Source organism: Sminthopsis crassicaudata, chromosome X (assembly GCF_048593235.1).
Source record: "Sminthopsis crassicaudata isolate SCR6 chromosome X, ASM4859323v1, whole genome shotgun sequence".
NCBI lineage: Eukaryota > Metazoa > Chordata > Mammalia > Dasyuromorphia > Dasyuridae > Sminthopsis > Sminthopsis crassicaudata.
In genome coordinates, this window is record NC_133623.1 from 69,533,358 (window position 1) to 69,548,345 (window position 14,988).

The window sequence follows — 14,988 nt, forward strand, 5'->3', positions numbered from 1 at the left end:
GTCCCTGGAAGACCATAGAGTTAATGTTTATTCATTGGTTAGATTCTATACTGGTTTTTTTTTTTCTTTTAAAGATTTGTCTACATATTCTTCATGCCTCGGAAAGAGTTTAAGAAGCAATTTTCCCCCCAGAGGGAGAGATTTTTTTCTTCTGGATTATATCTTGAAACTCTTTAATGCATTTTTAAAAAGTTTAGGGTTTTTTGAGGCATAATAAGCTTATTCTGGCTTGGCTTTGTAATATTTTAAAAATTTTATTTCCTTTTATTAATTTTATTCTTTGGAGGAAAGTCAAAGTACATTCTCTTCCCTTGAGATAAGCCAGCTGGCTAAATCTTGTGCCATGCAGGTGAAAATTTACTTAATTCTTCAAACATTCCTCAGATTAGAAGCCAAAAAGACCTTCAAAGAAAACATCCCCTCTCAATGAGCCCACCGTGAACCCTTAAATGGAGGTGAAACTGTGACCTGACTTTCTTCCTGTATGATCATGTTTCTCATTTGCTAGGCTTGTTTAACATCTATTACACTGACAAAAGCATGGAATTGTGAATGTCTTTTTAAACTGGTCTCAATGAATGTACAAAATTGCAATATGTAGGACAATTTATTTCTCCATCTCTAATAAAATTTTCTCTATACAAGATTTTCAGAAACTTGATTTGGGACTCAGGATCGTTCTTCATTGAATTCATGTCTTTTGCTGCATGGTTAAGCATAGTATATTAATCCAAGAGACCACTGGTGATACAACACTGGATGTTTATTCATTGACTTAATATCTGTGTGATCAGGTAGGCACATATGGAGTAATCCCTAGAATAGATGACAGCCAAGGAAATCAAGAGGTACCATGTTGTTGGTATGGTCGAAAAGCAGAAATCTTCTAATTTCAGGACCAGACATCAAGAAGGAGAACATTTGAGGATATTAGGCAGAAAAAGTAAAGGAAGAAGAGTTTAAAAAAAAAAAAAAAAAAAAGGCATATGAGCCAATTCAGGGACTTTTTCTAACACTGCCTTTCTCTCCATGGAGATATGTCTGAGGAACTGAGAGTAAGAAATTACTCCTGGGAATTTTGGACTTGTCTATCCTCTGACAATGAAGAGCAGTTTAAGGAAGTGGAAGCTCTTTTAATCAAGAGGCATTCCTACAGAGACTGTTACAATTGAGCACAAGAATACAACTCCATCTATGAGTACGGAAGGCAGTGGCTTTACCCGCTCTGGGATATAGATTCCATGAGACCAAAATTGGCATTTTCTCTGGAGAGCCACCACATCCCTTAGAACAATCTCGGGGGACTTGGGCTGGATGGGCAAGAGCTTTCCCAGGACAATGGAAGGCCCCAGAGCCAGATGAAGTGCTGGGACTGTCAAATAGCCTGGGGGAAGGGGAGGAAGCTGCAAATACCCCTTAGAGGCAAGGCCAGCTGTTAGGTTTGAAGGGGGACAAGTAGAAGACCCCTAAGCTAATTTGGCCTCCAGCACTGTGCAGGACAAACAGGACAAAGGAGAAAAGTCTCCCAAGTTCCTCCTCCTCAAAGGTGTGTAAATTGGGCAGAGACTTAGATAGGCACAGTGAATTTCCTGAAAATGCAGGAAAAATGGCACTGGGAAGACTGAGCAGCAGCTGGGTACTGAACCCTTGTGAAATCATCAGATCTACAAAGACAACAGCCACTGCCAACAATGGCCAAGGTGAGACAGGTATCCTGAGTTTTCAGGCCTTCTCCACTGTGGGCCACAGGTGTAAAGAAGAACAGCAGCACTCCGGTGCTGAGCTGCCGTCACAGCTGCGACCTGACACAGTTAAGAGATGGAACCCTGAACATCCCCATTGTCCTTAGGGAGGTAGAGGAGGAGCACAAGTCACCCTCGCCCCCAAGATGAGAATATCTCTATTAGCTAATCAATCATAAGGTAACAGAGCCACCTTTTCTTCTAATTGTGGATTAGATGGTCATACTTGAGTTGGATGCATTGGCAAGAGGGTCACTGGAGAGGGTCCTCAGTGTCGCCAGAGAGAACCAGTATCTTACTCACTTATGGATCAGGTGGCATTTGAGCTGAGCTTTGCAGGACAATTGGGGCTCCTGGCAGGCACAGCGAAGAATGAAACGCATTCATGGCGTGGATGGAGGGAACTCACAGGTTTGCAAAGGGAGAGAAATGAAGCATGGTGCAGGAACTGGAGGTAAAAGGCCAATTTCCTTGAGCCTTCAAGTAACTGGGAGAATACTGAAGGATGCAAGGAATATTGTAGAGCTAAAATCTCCAAACCAGGCAATTAAAATGATTTCTCATTTGTAGATTAAAATGGAGCCCATGACTATTACATTCCCCTGATCAAACTTTCAGATGATCCAAAATGCAACCAAAGCAGAATATGGTTTGAGTGGGATCACACTTCATAGAAGATGGTCATGAGATGTCAGAGGAAGACGACATAGTTATCTCAAAGTCTATTAAGCCTGGATTCTTCCCCTCTGAAGTGGAAGAGCAGCAAAATGCAGTATCCATGTTGGTCACAAGAATTCTTCTCAGCAAAAGACCTCTGGTGTGAAATACATGTTCAGGCCCGGTCCATTAGGGGCATGGGTGCTCCTCCCCAGGCTCTCAGACTCACAACAAGAATAAATTGGGTGCTTACCTCAAATGGATGGAGACTTTACCACTTTTGACCTCACCAGGTACAAATGATGAAGAATGTGCCAAGTTATGGCAACAAGAGAGAGGGTAGAACACGGGAATACCACGGGAAAATGTGGACCTGCTTCCTGTGGGATTTGGCTGAGATACGGAGTAATGCTGTGATTCTAAGGCACAGAAGTGAGGATGGAATACCTTCTGGGCATGGGGTGTTCCCACTTTTCAAAGGCAAGCAAATGGTGTCAAAAAGCATCATGGGGGAAGAGCATTAAGAATCCGCACTTGTCTGGACCACACAGGAGGTGAAGGGAATTACATATAAGACGGCTACCAAGGGAGGGCCTAGCTACAATATGAGGGGCTTGACATGACAAGAAAGTTGCTTGTATTTCATCCTAGTCACAGCAGGAAAGAACTGTTTTTTAATGAGAGTGTTTATTGACCAGTGCTTTGGGGTTGTGGAAGATCCATCCCCTATGTTACTGATACCTTTCCTCCCAAACAGCATCACCGCCCTGAGATCACGGTCATTCCAGCTGCTGCTGACATCTCTCCAGTTATCCAATTAGCTGCTCCTGCCTCCCTAACCCCTCTCACCCACTTCCCTTTCTCTCCATCCCATGGGCACCATCTGTCTGCTGCGGGGTCACCTTGCCCAGCCCCTCTTGCCTGCGACACTGCAGTGGACTTCTGGGTCATCTGCTTGCCTCCACTCACCTCAGTGCTTATGCACAGAGAGCATTCCACCTGGACACCTGGCTTATCATCCCAGTTTTGCTACCATCTAGCTGGGTGACATTAAGCTAGTTACTTTCCACTGCTGGGCCCTAGGTCCATCATCTGTCAAACGAGGACAAGAATGCCTGCCCCACTGACCCCTAGGCAGGGAGGTGGTACTGGGGATTCCCATTTCTGCACCAGTCACTAGTTTCCAAGTCCCTTCCAACTGTGAGGTTCCAGCTGTTACAATTACGGACCATGGGTGATCACAATCAACAAACATTTATTAAGCATGGACTATGTGCTAGACACTGTGCTAACCGATTGGTTATAAACACCAAGAAAAAGAACCGGATTGAGCCCCAAAGACCTTACACTGTAAGCAAGGCAGACAAGTACACATATAAATGAAACAGGGCTTGCCCAAGCCTCGCCTTGGTGTCCATGACATTGCATACTCCTGACCTATTACACGACCCCTGCCTGGGGCTGAAGCCCCAAGCCTCCAAACTTTAAAGCTTAAGGCTTTGTTTGGAAGTCTTTACTGGAAGTTGAGCTCCATACACTCGACAAACCCTTCCAAGATCCTTACCGGAAGTCTCCAAAATGCAAACAGCACAGCTCTCACTCTCCTTTGTGCTACTCCACAAAACACACACAGCCCTGCACTCACACAGCAACCCAAGTGCTCTGCTCCCACTTTCAAAGAGCTGCTCCCCACTGTTTCTCAATCACAAGCACTGCACTAGCGCTGCTGCGCAGCCTTCACGAAACGACTAATTCCTTCTACGAGGCTTCCTGTGTATGGAGAAATCAAGGATGATTGTTCATAAGCTGCTCTGCTGTTAATGCTTGTGCAATGCCACGGCTACCAGTGGGAGCTGGAGACTTACCTTTCCAGTCCAACCAGGAACCACCTACTACTTACTTACCTGTTGGGAGGGAAAAACTAGGGAAAGAAAGTGTAACTGTCCACAACAAAGCTCATCAACTTAAGTTGACAAAGCAAGGATGTTTTTCAATTTCTTTTGCAGCATCATCTTCCACAGCTCCTGCCACAGACAGTAACAGTTATTACACACCGCACATGTATATGTGCATAGCACCGACCATAAAGCACTGTGCTGAGTACTTTCAAAACGTCTCCTTTGATCCTGATAACAATCCCAGGCTGTAGGGGCTGTTCTGTTCTTATCCCCATTTTACAGAGGAGAAAACGACCCTCCTGCCGCCCGCCCCCCCACCCCCTCCCCCAGCTTTGGGCCAGGCAGTGTTGTACCCGGGAGAGACAGCAAGTGCACCTCCAAATGTAACGGGCACTGGCCCAGCCGGGCCTTGATGGCCCGTTCACGCCTTCTCCCTAATCCTGCACACCGCGCCTGACTGGGGATTTCAAGCCACTCTTCCCCCACCTTTAGGGGGCAAAGAGAAGGGGGTTCCACCTTTATCTTGCAAAGAAACAGAGAATGCTTGACAAGAGCCTTTAAGGCGCATCCCCAGAGAAATGAGTCATGGGATTGTGTGGCCAGAATTCAGAAGTCTGAAAATAAAAATGATTTTGGTCATGGTCTTTCTCTTAGCAGATTTATTGCAAATAATCCCAGACCCCGGGGGTTTCTTTAAGGAACAAGGTCTTTCTGTATACGGTAAGTAAGAATATTGAATAAGCCTGGGTAGGGATGCAGAGCTCACTCTAATTCCTGGGGAAGACTTGGTACTTTTAGTCATTAATTAGAACAGTCCTCCATGAAGGATGTGATGGGACGAAGTGGAGAAAAGGACCGGGTGACAAGCAGGGGTGGGAAGAGGGTCACTCCCCCCTCAGGGAGGCTCTGGGAGAGGCGCGGAGGACGCACTTTCCCGGTCCATCTCTCCCGCTATTTCCCCTTAAGTTCTCAAGTCTACCCTAGCATGACAGCAGCCAAGCAGCCTCTAGATTGGTGCTGCTGCCTCGTTTCCAGGGTTAAAAGCTCCCAGAGCCTTTACAAGCAGAGTGCTGAGGAGCCTCCTGCAGCAGGCCCAGGCCCGGCACACACCCTCTCTATCAGACTTTCTCCCTGAATGCCTTCCCCTCCCCCCAGGCCTTCCCCAGTCACTGCCACATCTAAGCATCAGAAGCTCGGCAGCGTTTTAGCCCCGAAACGCCTTGTGCCGTGTTCACGTCCTTAACGGGAGCCGATCCCTCCTCTGGGCAGAGCGGGCCACTGAGAAGCACTGTCTGCAGGAGAACACCCCCACCCCGCCCCCACACGAGTGACAGAAGACAAAGGGACTATGTCGCCTTCAAACCTGGCTTCTGGCCCCACACTGAAATGCCAACGCCACCGACTCCCAGCGCTCCGCAAGGTGCCACTTCCTCTGCAGCCGCCGACCGCCGGAAATGAAAGCCTCCCCCGGGGTGTGGCCCGGCCACTTTCCCTTTCAAAGGCACCTTTGCCGGGTGGGTTTCTCCCGTCGCGGTGGTCGGTCTACGGCCCAGCTCCCGGAGGCGCCACCACCCGATCTGCAGAGAACACAGGGGGAGAAATGGATGGCCGACCGCTAACAATTCACGGCCTATCCGGAAGCAGCCGGCCTGCTCTGTTTTCTAGGCTGCTCCGTCACGTAGATTTCCAGGCCCGGAAAGTGGGGAGGGGGAGGGGGAGGAAGAGAAGAAGGGAAAGAGTAGGAGAAACGAAGAAGAGAAAGAAAAGGCAGAGGCAGGAAAGAAATGGTGCCGGAACCTCGGGAGGGGCCGGAGGCGGCCTGCCTTCCCAGCCTCCCCCGGAGCCAAGGCCAGGCCTACCCTCGACCCCTCCCCGCTCCCTCGCAGCTGCGCCTCCGTCCTTTCCAACGCAAAGGCAGCTACAGGAAACTCTTTTTACCTTCCCAGACACCAGGTTCGTCCGCCAGGCCCGGAGCCTAATGGAGGAAGGACATGTCAAGAGGCCTTGGAAACGGACAAGAAGAGGAAGCGCCGCCCGTCGGAAACAGGATGTGCGAAAGCGAAAACCGCGCATGACCGGAAGCGGAAGTCGCAGGCACCCCTCCTCCTCCTCCCCCCCTGCGTCTGGCCCAGAGCTGGCTACACTAAACAAGAAGTGGGGCCGCGGGGGCGGGGCCGGCTTCCACAGCCCTGTGACCAGCGGGGTTTGCTCTTGGGACAGGGAGTAAAGGAGAGTACCCTTTGCGCTCTCCCCCCCCCCCCCCAATATGATCTGGAGGCCGCTTCCCCTCACTTGACAGTCAGGCTTCCAGACCGGAAGTTGAGGGGAGGAGAGGGGTTGAGAAGGTGTTGTAGGTTGATTCTGAAAAGAACTGGGCTTTCTTAATTCCCATTCCTTCCCCCCCCACCCCAGCGCTCGTCCTCCTAGCTTCGCCCCCCACACACAACCTGCCTCTGTTTAGGGCGAGGTGCGGGGGGGGGGGGGGGGGCTATGCGACCCCACGGGGGACTGGCTCCTTCTCCTGAGTTCAAATGTGGCCCCTGACATTTGCTGTTTGGGAAAAGTCACTAATCCGTGTTTGCCTCCGTCTCCTCCTCTATAAAATTAGCCGATAAAGAAGTGAGGAGCCAGTTCCCCGTCCCGCCCAACAGAAAGTGCACCTCAGGTGTCAGTCAGACACGGCTGAAAACCACCAGACAATTAAAAACAGCCTCCTTTCTTCGGGTTGCTGTTCCTTCTTGGCAGGATAGAAGGAGTGTCCTTGAGGCGCCAAGGATGCCTTCCCTGCAATGGTGCTCCTAATTAGGCCTGTCCTTTGACACGCGCACCTTTGTAGGTTTTTTTTTTTGGCGGGGGGGAGGGGATCACTGGCCATTTCAGGACAGATTCTGCCATGAATGCATTTGCTTTGGCTTTTCGGGACCTCAGAGGGTTCTCCTGTGCCTCAGGTAGAGCTTTGGAGTTGAGGCAGAGGGCAGCAGCGCCTTGCTCCGGGGGGCAGGTGACCTTCCCTCCCTGAACTCCACTCGGAGTCAGGGCAGCCCCTCGAGGTGTCCTGGTGCTCTTGGAGAGCCGAGGCTGGCAGCTGCTGCTCACTGCCCTTACCTGTCCCTGCACAGCCCTGGCCTCAGCTTCTCCTCCTATTCTTAGCGGACTATTTCTCTTTAGCCTAAGTTCTCCCTGCTTTGCGGTGTCTGGCTAGCGCAGAGATACATTTCACACAGTCTCACGGGTGATGGATCCGTTGCTCGCCTTCTCTGTGAGTCAGGCCTCGGGGGGAGACAAGGGGAGATGCTCACAAGTGAAATACTTGCATCAATTTGCCCTCTTGCTCCGGGTCCTTTGCTAAGTTCTTTTCCAGTTTAGCCCCCTTCAGTGGGCATTTCAGTTACACTAAACGTTGCCGCTTGACCTCTCCCTGTGGCTTGAAGCCTGCAACTTCTTCTGAGAAAGCTCAGGACACTGCTCTGCAGACCCCACACTTCTTGGGGTCCCTTCCGAGCCTCAGCGTTGGGAATTCTTGCCGTTCGGGGCATCCTTCCCTCCTGACGGGAGCCTTTGCCACCTTTTCACCCTCCCTGGGATGCTGCAGGAGGCAAGGTGCTACAGGAATAGAAATGTTATGCTTTCTGGCCAAGACGGGACAACCCTCTTTCATGTCACTTTTTCCAGCAGTCTCTGTGCCGATTGTCTGTGCCAGGTGCATCCTGTGAGCCAGGTGTTGTTATCTGGGATGGGCTTCGAGCCCCAAGATGGTGGAGCTGATGCAGACGCCAGAAGGTGGGAGGTGCCAAAAGTCGGGGTTTGGTCCTGTGAAGCATTCCCAATGGCCATTCTCTTTGGCAAGAGGCAGATTTATTTAGGGGAAGAGGTTGCAGACTAAACGAAGGGCACAAGGGACACCGGGAATGGTGAATATGAAAGAGCTGGAGAGCATAGGAGACAATTCCCCAGTGGAAAGGAGCACCCCGTGAGGTTGGGGCACACCCTCAGCTGGCAGCCTGAATTCTGAAAGGGACTTAGCCTCCCAAAAGAGGGAGTTAGCTGTAAGGAGAGGGGGCGTTCTGAAGCACAGTGGGCTTAGGAAAGATACCATGTGACATGGGGAAGGACGAGGGGAAAGGCGCCATGAGCAGAGTGCCGGGACAGACTGGCCCCAAGAAAGGCCGCGGCCACGAGATGGCCCATAAGTGGATTTTCTAGGGAGAATAATGTTAGCTGATTAAAATTCGAGAACTGCTGAAATAACATCTTGGCTGATTTGGGAGTTTTGAGAGCAATGATTAAGGAGTTTGGCAATGAGTCATTTTCAGATTGCAAAATCAGTTCCTGAGACAGTGGGGAGAATTCCCGGAATTTACCCCATTCTGAAGCATCTTAGTGACTTTTGAGCTACCAATCTGTTAACTTTCTGCTAAGCCTTCCTTGGCTGTTATCTTGTCCGGGCTCCTGTTCTGCTCCCAATCTTTCCCTCGATGATTCTCAAGTCTTCTGGCTTTAGGCTAGTCCTAGGCCTGCTGGTCAGTGATAACCAAATTCCTCAGTTCTGTGGTTCACTTTACATAAAGGCTAAGGCAGCCGCTCAAAGGGGAAACCAGAAGGTATCGAGACCCTTTCCCCAACCCTAATCAATCAGCATCTTCCACTACCCAGAGTCCTGAGTACATCTCTGTTGTGGGGATGGATAACAAAATCAATATTACCGATGCCCCTCTGTTAGCCCCTCTCATCTCAGATGTGTGTGTGGTGTGTGTGTGTGTGTGTGTGTGTGTGAGAGAGAGAGAGACAGAGACAGAGACAGAGACAGAGAGAAAGAGAGACAGAGAGACAGAGAGAGAGAATATACTCAGTTCAGTGACATTTGTTATCTGAGACATGATAGTAAAAGCAGCTTTAAAGCAGCTCTAATCAGAGCCCCATAAAGACAAATGTACAGAAGATTTGAGTTTGGGAGCTTTAGGAAAACATAAAAGCAGTTCACTGTCAAAAACTGTGGCAACAAACAGCCTGCTTTCGAGTTATTAGAGTCAGACTTCTGGGGGCCCTATCACTAAAAACTGGCACTTAACCTTTACCTGGTTCAGAGAGAGAGAGAGAGAGAGAGAGAGAGAGAGAGAGAGAGAGAGAGAGAGAGAGAGAGAGAGAGAGAGAGAGAAATGCTTTGTGTGAATTGGAAAGTAACCAAATGACATTTATTTAGAATTTTGGGAATCTCATAAACTGAAGTTAGATCAATTTTAAAATAACTTTGAAAAGTGGTTTGTATGTTAAAATTGGAAACTTGATTGGAATTTATATGGGACTACTACTCATTTTTGCAATAGAGTCTGTTCTGTCTCATTTAGGGAAGCTTATTGAAGAGAAGAGAAGGGGAAGACAGAACTCTCCTTGAGAACTTCCAAAGCTGCAACGGCTTGGGAACAGAGTAAACTGAACAACTAAAAAAAGATAGAATGCTTATTTATTTCATCAGCCTCCGTTTTATAAGGTTTTGTAAATGTAATTTAGCAAATTAGGTATTTCCACCTTTGCTAAAATATTAAGAGGCAGTGACCACCAAGACTATTTGGCTATTATTTATGAAAATTCTAACATTGTTAACTAAGACTTGTAGTTATTGTCGTCATGTTAAACCTAAAATTGCTCGTTATTATATATGGAACAAGAGAGATAGGTGAAGCCTTTCAGTTCGCCTTCACGTGTGAGGGTGTGCCCCATTCACAGATTGGGGCAGGTATCAAGCAGTACAACCACGGAATCTGATAGTTGGACTGGGCAACAGCAAGCTCAGTCCCTTCTTTGGGGTCTCTATCCATTCCCCTTCATTTATAAACTTGTCAGTTTTCTTTAAATCATCAGTGTGGGCAAGTCATCAGCCCTGAGAATTGAGCTTGTTGGGGATATAGAGTTCCCAAACAAGGAATGTGTTTACTAAGAATCTATAAATTTGTTTATTATATAGAAATGATTTCTAATGACTGGAGCTTGCACCAGGATGAGTGCAACTCAAGAAGAAGAAAAGAAAAACATGTTAAAGATGTTAAACACATATTGGATTGCCTGCCATCTAGGGGAGGGGGTGAGAGGAAGGAGGACAAAATCTGAAACATAGGACTAGGCAAGAGTCACTGTTGTTAAATTATATATTTTGAAAATAATAAGCTTTATAAAAAATAAAAAATGAATAAAGATGTTAAACAAAATCTCAGATGTGTGAATCCTGATAAACTTTTGTTGCTCATCGCAACTTCATGAGAGTAAAAATATTGTATCTAGCCCTAGGCTATGATGAGTAGAATTTGCTACTAGAGAAAAAAATCTCTTGGGACTGATTCTTTTGAGTTTTGAATTTGGGTATGATTGTCTGATGGCTCATTAAGTCAGTAACCCAACATTTGAGAAAAATGCCTTAAGTTACTAAGAGCCATCCTGAACTGTCACAGATGAAAGCCTATTTGCAGAACATCTGGGAGGACAACCTTGGCCTCTGCTCTAGTTCAGATCCTTCTGACTCAGTGTCCCAGTCCTGTTTCTTTCTTTGTTTTTTACCTGGCTATTCCCGAGTCTAGCTATGAAGTGGAATTGTTGCTGCATGATTGGTTGTCAACTGTGATCATTCAAACAGAGGTAAGGATGCTTTATCCTCTCATGTATGTGCTTTCAGGCTGAGGCCTGAAGGACCTGTTTTGATGCTGTTATAATCAAGTCCCTGCTTTTTCCGCTTATTGCAAATTTCTATAATCAGAACAAGTGATCACTAGAGACCACGAGCACATGTATGTAAGATCTTGCTGTTTTCAGTCTGATAATATGTACTCCTTATATCCTAAATAATTATATAAGTGAGAATTTGGCCAGGTCATTTGCCTGTTCCTAGATATTATACCTCTATGAAATTAGGTCCCTAAATTGATACACTATGGGACCTAATGTTATTCCATTGATTATTTAAACAGAATCTGAAACTTCTTCAGTATGGTTTAGACAACTTTAGTGCAATGAATTTTCTGAGAGGGATGTATTACATCAATGAAAAAGTTGACTTTATTCAAATTTGTTACTAGTGTGAAAATAATATCTTGTTTGTACTTTGGGACCTGTGGTACAAACCTCTTTTTTTTTAAATAAATAACCTTCCCAAGTCTTTCACCCTAGGAGTAGAAAGCCTCTACTTGTAAGGGTGTTGTTTCCATGCCAACTCTTACTTTTTGTGAGCTTTGTCTCTTCTAGTCTATCTAGTTACTATGGACATAGAGAAGATCTGCATTCATATTTAGAGGATGATAATGGAACTAAAAAGAAAAAAAACACTTCTTTTTTTAATGAGAAATGTCAAATGGTCCCAAGAACAACAAATGTTCTTGGAAGGACTTAAAACCAAATTTTAAAATCAGATAAATTGAAGAAAACTTAGGAAAAAAATAAGAGCAATCCAAGAAAATTATGAAAAGAAAATCAACCAAGTGGAAAACAGAGAATGAAAAACTTAAAGAAGAAAATAATTCTTTGGAAACTAGAACTGGGCAAGGGGAAGCCAATGACATTCTCAGACACGAACAAATAATAAAACAAAAGAATGAAAAAGTAGAAGAGAAAGTGAAACATTTTATCAGAAAAACATCTAATCTAGAGAACAGAGACAAGAAGTAACGTAAGAATTGGACCACCTGAAAAATGCAATAAAAAATCTTGATATGATATTACAAGAAATTATCAAGTGAAATTGCCCTGAAGTTCTACAACAAGAAGGCAAAGTAGAAATAGAACAAATCCGCTGATCACCACCTGAAAGAGATGCCAGGAGGAAACCTTACAGGAATATCATAGCCAAGTTTTAAAGCTACCAGAATAAGGAGAAAATATTAAAAGCACCAAGAAAAAAAAAGCAATTTTAATATCATGGAGCTTCAATAAGGATTACACAAGTCCTAGCATCTACTACATTTTGTAGTGCAAAGGAGCTGGGGTTATGACCAAGGGAAACTTACCCAACAAAATTAACAAAATCCTGAATGGGAAAAATGGATAGTTTATGACCTCAAAATCTTTGAGGTTTTTGGAACAAAACCCACAGAACATAATATAACATCCAGGAGAAATATAAGGTAAACATTAAAGGCCAATTATAAGGTACTCAATGAGGTCAAATTGTTTATTTCATATATGTGAAAATATTTGTAATTCTCTTACTATTGCATAAAAGAAAAAACTGATACAGAAGAAGCTAGTATTGGGGAGGGAAGGTAGTGCTGAATCTTATTCTTATTGGGAATGTGTTAAAAAGAGCACAATATATGTATGTATATATGTATATGTATATATATATATGTATATATATATATATATATATATATATATATATACATAGCATATGTATGTGTGTATGTACCTATAAAATCTTCTAAATTGAAAAAGGAATAAAGGGCAAAGAATCAGTGGAGGGAAAGAATAATGGAGGGACTCTTAGAGGGGGAGGTAGGTTAAGGAATAGCAAGGCAAGACAGCAGATAGAAGTAAAACAGAGGAGTGAGGAGAGATAGGGTACGTAGGGTATGAAGGATAGTAGAGAAAAATAGGAAGGAGGAAAATACACAACAAATAATTGTAGTTTTGAAAGTAAATGGAATGAACTTGCCCATAAAATGGAAATAGATAGTAGATTAAAAATCTGAATTCAACAATACTTTGCTTTCAGGAAACATTATAAAAATTAGACATTTACACAAAGAGAATAAGAGCAGGAGAAGAATTTAGTATATTACAAAACAGGGATAGTAGTCATGATCTCTGACAAAGTTGAAGTTAAAGAAATTTAATCAAAAAGTGAAAAATAGAGAAGCTACACGGTCTCAGCAATATTATTCAATATTTTAGACTATTTAAAATAAAATATAAAATACCTGCAAAAAGAAACACAGGAGCTACATAAATATAAACATAAAACACTTTTTATACAAATAAAGGCAGTTCTAAATGATTGAAAGAATATGTATTATTTATGGGTAGAGAAACCCAACATAATTTTAAAATGACAATTTTACTTCACTAATTCATTCCATGTCATTTCAATTAAATTAATAAAAAGCTATTTTATTTAGAAAAAATAATAATAAAAATAATAACAAAGTTCATTTGGAAGAACAAAAGGTTCAAAGCAACCAGGGGAAAATAAAGTAGACTCAGTAGTACCAGACCTTAAAACATGTTATAAGATAGAAATGTAAAAAGGATAATTTCAATTACTTTAAATTAAAATTTTCTTCTATAAATAAAACCTATGTACCCAAGAGCAGAAGGAATGCAGAATATTGGGGAAAACTTTCATAGACAATGTCTCAGGTAGGATGTGCTTGCGTTGGAAACTGTTGTGGTGTAGGACATGATGATCTGGTTGATTCAGAAAAACCATGGAAAGACTTGGGTTTATGAAGGAAAAGATGCTAACTACCTCTAGAAAAACAAATAATAGGAGGAAATAAGCATAGTACAGTCTTACATATACATGTATATGTGCATATATGTATATGTCTATAAATATTTGTGTTTATATATGTATATGTATATATACATATATGTGTACATATATACATATATGTGTATATACATGCATATATGTATGTGTATGTATATATACATATACATATATATGTATATGTGTATGTGTGTGTATATATATATATATATATATATCCAAGCTTAATTGTAGCTTTCTTTGGGGAAAAGGAAAAATAAAGTCAGTTCACCAAAAAACAAAACAAAAAAACAAAAAACATGCACAGCAGAGAACACAATGAAGCTAAGAAAGTTGGGCAGCTTTGAAACAATGTGTAGCATTTATTACATAGGGTTTTTGGAATGGGAATTTATTGTTCTATATTGAAACCCTCTTATGGTCTACAGTTAACATGGAAATATATTTTTTTCTTTTTTGTACTTAAGCAGTTTTTAAAAATCACCTATAAAATTGAAAAAAAAAAGATTTCTTGCAACAAGGTTAAGGTCACACTGGATTTTTCACATGCATAGAGAGCCTTGTTAAATCAATTAAAACACAGAGATCAGTAGATCAATATTCATTACTATCACAGAATGACAGAATTTCAGAGCTAGAAGGGCTAGACTCCCCTAGAAAAAATCCCAACCACAACATAATTGTTAAGTGGTTAACTGGCCTCTGCTGAAAGAACAATAAATGGGAGAGAGCCAGCTACTCCCAAGGAAGCCATGGAGCCTTGGATAGAGTCCTTAACTTGGAGCAAAATAAAAACCTGAGTTGGAATTCTGCCTCAGTTACTAGCTATATAAACTTGGGCAAATTTCTTAACTCCAGTTTCCTCATCTCTAAAATGAGGATAATAACAGCATCTATCTCCCAAGGTTGTTAGGAAAAAAAATTATATAAATATATGTATATATAGATATATATACACATATGTATATATACATGTATAAGTATATATACATATGTGCATATACATGTACATATATACATATACATAGAGACAGAGACAGAGAGAAAGAGATAGGTAGATAGATATAGATATATACTTATATATACATACGTTACACACATAAATTTCACACATAAACATACACACACACACACACACACACACATATATATATATATATATATATATATAGTTGCAAATCTTAAAATGTTATATATAAATGCTATCTACCATTGGTAT

At 43.3% G+C, this 14,988-nt stretch overlaps 1 long non-coding RNA gene across 1 annotated transcript; it reads right to left on the minus strand.

Annotated features, from left to right (window-relative positions):
• Positions 1 to 588: 588 nt before the first annotated feature.
• On the minus strand, positions 589 to 6,353 carry LOC141549180 (uncharacterized). Its single transcript, XR_012484274.1, has 2 exons — positions 6,236 to 6,353; positions 589 to 5,874 (listed from the first exon to the last, which is right to left on the minus strand). It is a non-coding gene; the product is annotated as an uncharacterized LOC141549180 (long non-coding RNA).
• Positions 6,354 to 14,988: the final 8,635 nt, after the last annotated feature.